Source organism: Podarcis liolepis (genome assembly GCF_965112155.1).
Source record: "Podarcis liolepis genome assembly, chromosome: 13".
Classification (NCBI taxonomy): domain Eukaryota; kingdom Metazoa; phylum Chordata; class Lepidosauria; order Squamata; family Lacertidae; genus Podarcis; species Podarcis liolepis.
The window spans coordinates 4,075,618-4,081,617 of NC_139573.1; the positions used below are offsets into that span (position 1 = coordinate 4,075,618).

At 47.9% G+C, this 6,000-nt stretch overlaps 1 long non-coding RNA gene across 1 annotated transcript in view; it reads left to right on the plus strand.

Moving 5' to 3' along the window:
• The window catches only part of LOC310692270, a 71,122-nt gene extending 65,460 nt beyond the window's left edge, over positions 1 to 5,662 (plus strand). The window contains exon 2 of the long non-coding RNA XR_014518700.1: positions 5,374 to 5,662. This is a non-coding gene — a long non-coding RNA (uncharacterized lncRNA). The remainder of the gene's footprint in view (positions 1 to 5,373) is intronic.
• The last annotated feature ends 338 nt before the right edge of the window (positions 5,663 to 6,000 follow it).

The window sequence follows — 6,000 nt, forward strand, 5'->3', positions numbered from 1 at the left end:
CAATGTGCTGAACAATAGATTTTCTAACGGTAAAACCTCTGTTTTATGCGCATGTGACAACAAATCAATAGAATCCCTTCATCATATCTTGTTTAATTGTCCTTTATATATTGTTCCCCGATCAAGGATTCTGAGTTCAATCATTTTGGAAACTGTTGCTAAACCACCTGAATCTAGCCTATCTACTTCAGGACATTGACTCTTATAGAACATTACAGTTTGCAAGATTCCTGAATTCTGTTCTTTCATATAAAAGACTTCATGGAATGCTGCATGACTATTAAAATCTAGTAAACTCTACCCACCATCTTTATATTCAAGGCCACAATATGGTACATCTAGAGACTGTATGTAATGTGAACGAGACTATGCGCTGAAATATTTTAGTTGATATTTTAGAATGTAAAATGCTATTTTATTTACCGATTGGTTTTACCTGGTGGGCTTATAGCCGAATAAAGTATTGTCTATCTATCTATATTGCTAGATCAGCCTGGCTGGAGCCCAGTTCCTCTGGACTTTTGAGGGAGCCGGCGTACAGCTTCCGTGTCACATGGCCAGCTGGCGTACAGCTTCCAGGTCATGTGGCCAGCATGATTAAGCCGCTTCTGGCGAACCAGAGCAGCGCACGGAAACGCCGTTTACCTTCCCGCCGGAGCGGTACCTATCTATCTACTTGCACTTTACGTGCTTTCGAACCGCTAGGTTCGCAGGAGCAGGGACCGAGCAACGGGAGCTCACCCCGTCGTGGGGATTCGAACCGCTGACCTTCTGATCGGCAAGTCCTAGGCTCTGTGGTTTAACCCACAGCGCCACCACGTCCCAGTACATAGATACAGTTATCAGTGAATTGTTACATTTGGTATCGTGCAGCAAAGGCCCTTTGAATAGATCGGAAGAAACTGTGATGAAAGTGTTTTGTGGGGACAAATCACAAAAGCCACAAAAGTGATTGTGCTGGTTTTGGTAGTGGGCTGCATGTGCATGATATCTGCCAGAGGGGCCAACCTATACATAAATTCCTGCAACAGAGGCAAGTCGGGGTGGGTGGGTGGGAAACGAGACCTTGCTCAAACACACACAAACACACACACACACTCCTCAAGCTCCTTCCTTGAGTCCCGCGGCCGCAGGAAACAGGTGCCCAGGCCTCTCTCCAAGCCAGCAGAACCGCCTTCTCCGCTGGTGAGTCATCCCAGGGCAGAATGGGCCGCCAGCGCCCATCGTCACCCTGGCACAAGGCCCTTTTCCTTCCTGTTCATCTCGCTTGTTCTGTGTAAGCACCGTCGCGGTTTCATCGGGGCGGACACACCAAAAAATCACCTTTTGCAGAAATGGTTTCCAGACATGGAAGTCATATCAAGGCACGAATCGTTTCAAAGCAGTGGAAATCCACAAATAGGGTGACTCCAGTGCCGGATTTACGTATAAGCTAAAGAAGCTTTGATGGATGCAATAAGGGAATGCTGAATGGTTCGTTGTTGTTGTTTAGTCGTTTAAGTCGTGTCCGACTCTTCATGACCCCCTGGACCAGAGCACGCCAGGCCTCCTGTCTTCCACTGCCTCCCGCAGTTTGGTCAAACTCATGTTGGTAGCTTCAAGAACACTGTCCCACCATCTCGTCCTCCGTCGTCCCCTTCTCCTTGTGCCCTCCATTTTTCCCAACATCAGGGTCTTTTCCAGGGAGTCTTCTCTTCTCATGAAGTGGCCCAAGTCTTGGAGCCTCAGCTTCAGGATCTGTCCTTCCAGTGAGCACTCAGGGCTGATTTCCTTCAGAATGGAGAGGTTGGATCTTCTTGCAGTCCATGGGACTCTCAAGAGTCTCCTCCAGCACCATAATGCAAAAGCATCCATTCTTCGGCGATCAGCCTTCTTTATGGTCCAGCTCTCACTTCCATACATCACTACTGGGAAAACCAGAGCTTTTACTATACGGACCTTTGTTGGCAAGGTGATGTCTCTTCTTTTTAAGATGCTGTCTAGGTTTGTCATTGCTTTTCTCCCAAGAAGCAGGCGTCTTTTAATTTCGTGGCTGCTGTCACCATCTGCAGTGATCATGGAGCCCAAGAAAGTAAAATCTCTCACTGCCTCCATTTCTTCCCCTTCTATTTGCCAGGAGGTGATGGACCCAGTGGCCATGATCTTCGTTTTTTATGCAGGGATTTATGATATGCAAAACGAACCACGGAAAGAGAAGAAGGGAAGGTGTGGATATTTTAAGGTTGTCTAAATGAATATTTTAAATTGTGAAGCAGAAAAATTTAACAAAAATTATATATGTATGAAAAAATGGTATGCCAATGTTGTGATTGTGGTGCCTGCGCTGTCATGGTGTGTCAGGGGCTAGGAAGATAATGGATTGGGACCTCATCCTTTCCCTCCCCTTCCAAATCCTTTCTCCGCAGGAAGTGGGTTGCTGCGGCGCGGCGCTAAAAATATCCCAGGAGGAAAAATGACTGCAGGCGTCCGGCAGGAATCTGAACAAAAGGGCCAGAGGCTGCTTCCCTTGCCTCAGACCTCCTGCGCCGCGTGGGTGGAAGCGAGAGACAGCGGGGCTGTAGTGCAAAAAGGCCAGGAGGCCCCATCCGAGGCCTTAATCCGGTCTTCGCCATCCGGGTGCCCTCGAACTCCCAGCAGCCCAAGGCAGCCTGTGGCAGCCTGTGGCCACATCCACACCAAAACTTTTTATTATTATTATTATTAACTATTTTCACATAACAAATTATTCCAACAATTGTATTCCCCCCCCCCTACGACTTCCCTCTGTTCCACTTTCTGATTTGTTAACATATATTGTTCTCTGCATATTACAAAAATGTAAAAACCTCTAAACTATCCATCTATTGTTGAAAATTACGGCAATGGGAATCTCCCCATCCAAATTACTAGAGCAGGATATAGTTCCAGCTAAAAGAACAGTAACCTGTAAACTAGAGGAGATGGACTTGCAGCAGAAAATGGTCTTGGGCAATGGTACCTGCTCTCCTCTAAACCTTGGTTTATTACCCCTCTTAAGGCTCCCAAATTATTTGAATTCCTTAACTTCTTCGGCTCATAGATATGACTTTATAAAGGCAAGATTCAACACCTTCCCATCGAACGTGCTGAGAAATAGATTTCCCAATGGACAGATATGCTCTTATGTGATTGTAATTGTGGGGCACCGGAATCGTTGCATCACATAATTCTTGATTGTGCTTTTCACTCATCGGCCAGGAGCAAGTTTCTTGCTCAATATCTAAAGGGAATCGCCGATGATACGAATGAAGCCAAACTGAGATATCTATTAAATGATGAAGACCCCCCTAAGATCACTCACGGTTGCCAGATTCTTGATCAGCGTCCTATCCCTAAAGAAGAAAAACGGACTCCTGTGCGGCTCGGATAACCCCTTTTAAACCATGATCTATGTTTTAGGATGTAATTAGGTGATATCACCATTGATGTCTTTTATTAATTTATGAGCAGAGGGCGATGTTTAGGTTGCAAATTTATTGTAATGTATGATGTGGTCTTTTCTTTTTGTTTTGCTTTGGTTCTTGTTTGTTTTTGTAAGTTTTGGCGGTTTTAAATTTGGAGGTTTAAGTACATTATGTTGGTATGGGAAACTGTCGTGTGACGGGCCAATGGCCGTAATAAATATCAATTCAATTCAATCCATCTATTGTGTTAACAAATAAATGTGTGTATGTTTCTTCAAAACCTGCCAAGGAGTCCAATTCGTTTTTGTTGTTTCTTTAAATAAGAGTCGGACACGACTAAACGACTAAACAACAACAAATATACTTCTTCTGAATTGTATTTCAGTTCAACAATTACTTTGATAAAATACATATTTTGCTATGCGCAAATGGCTTTAGATACCTATTAGATCCATAAATTGTTGTTGTTTAGTCGTTTAGTCATGTCCGACTCTTCGTGACCCCCTGGACCAGAGCACATTCCTAAACCACAGAGCCTAGGACTTGCCGATCAGAAGGTTGGCGGTTCGAATCCCCGCGAAGGGGTGAGCTCCCGTTGCTCGGTCTCTGCTCCTGCCAACCTAGCAGTTCGAAAGCACGTCAAAGTGCAAGTAGATAAATAGGTACCGCTCTGGCGGGAAGGTAAACGGCGTTTCCATGCGCTGCTCTGGTTCGCCAGAAGCGGCTTAGTCCTGCTGGCCACATGACCCGGAAGCTGTACGCCGGCTCCCTTGGCCAGTAAAGCGAGATGAGCGCCGCAACCCCAGAGTTGTCCACGACTGGACCTAACGGTCAGGGGTCCCTTTACCTTTACATCAACTCTCAGCACCTTCAACAAACTACATATCCCAGAATTCTCTGGGAGGAGAAGAGCTGCGGCTGTTTAAAGGGGTGTCACAGTGCTTAGAGTGTGAATCCCTCACACGAGCAAAATTCAAGCTGGCTGGAGCCTCTTCCAGAAGGGCCACTTCTGAGCAAGTGACTCACCCGACTTTCCTGCCAAGCCAGGTGTGGTGGGTTCGAGAACAATAAGAGGGCTTTCGGGAGCAGAATGCGTGGGGCACAGGAGAGAGGACTGAAGCTAGAGTTGAATAGTATCTGGTGTGGGGTGCTGGGGGGCGGATTGGGGCTCCACGGGGCTTTTTTCTGGGGGGGTGACCCACCCCACCCAGCTTCATGAGGTGCTTCGAGGCTGGACTACTGCCATGCGCTCTACGTGGGGCTTCCCTCGCACTTGATCCTGAAGCTGCGGTTAGAGCAGAATGCTGCAGCACGATTGCTGACAGCAGGGAGGCCTTGTCGGCGTACGGCAGCTGTGCTCAGAGACCAGCAGCGGCTGCCGGTTCCTGCTGGGCCAAACTCACCTCCTGCCTGCTTCCATGAGACTTGCGCAGATTGAGGTTGAATCCTGACAAGACAGAAGTGCTGTTTTGGGGGGACAGGGGGCGGGCAGGTGTGGGGGACTCCCTGGTCCTGAATGTGCCCCTGAAGGACCAGGTGCGCAGCCTGGGAGTCATTCTAGACTCACAGCTGTCCATGGAGGCGCAGGTCAAATCTGTGTCCAGGGCAGCTCTCTGCCAGCTCCATCTGGTACACAGGATGAGACCCTCCCTGCCCGCAGACTGTCTCACCAGAGTGGTGCATGCTCTGGTTATCTCCCGCTTGGACTACTGCAATGCGCTCTACATGGGACTACCTTTGAAGGTGACCCGGAAACTACAACTAATCCAGAATGTAGCAGCCAGACTGGGGACTGGGAGACCACATAACACCAGTCTTGAAAGACCTACATTGGCTCCCAGTACGTTTCTGAGCACAATTCAAAGTGTTGGTGCTGACCTTGAAAGCCCTAAATGGCCTCAAAGGCCCAGTAGACCTGAAGGAGCGTCTCCACCCCCATCGTTCTGCCCAGACACTGAGGTCCAGCTCCGAGGGCCTTCTGGCGGTTCCCTCCCTGCGAGAAGCCAAGTTACAGGGAACCAGGCAGAGGGCCTTCTCGGTGGTGGCGCCCTCCCACCAGATGTCAAAGAGAACAACAACTACCAGACTTTTAGAAGACATCTGAAGGCAGCCCTGTTTAGGGAAGCTTTTAATGTTTGATGCATTACAGTATTTTAATATTTTGTTGGAAGCCACCCAGAGTGGCTGGGGAAGCCCAGCCAGATGGGCGGGGTATAAATAAATTATTATTATTATTATTATTATTATTATTATTATTATTATTATTATTGACCCCCAGCCTGCTGGGCCCAACTGTGCCATGACCCACAGTTTTCTGTCTGCAGAAACTTTCTGCCCAGACCTTCCTCTCCGAAAGGTAACCTAGCAAACCCGCCCGGAACTTCGCAGCCGTTCCGGAGTACAGTTTTTTAATCCTTATTTGTCCCTGAGCGGAGAGTTTCCGGGAGAAATCGCGTAATGCACACATCCGTCCCTGGTTGAGGGAGAACCCAGCGCCAGGAAAACCTCTACCAAAACAGGATAGACTCCCGGTATCCGTAGTAAAAGTTTGCTTAATCCCGGCACCTTTGATATGAAA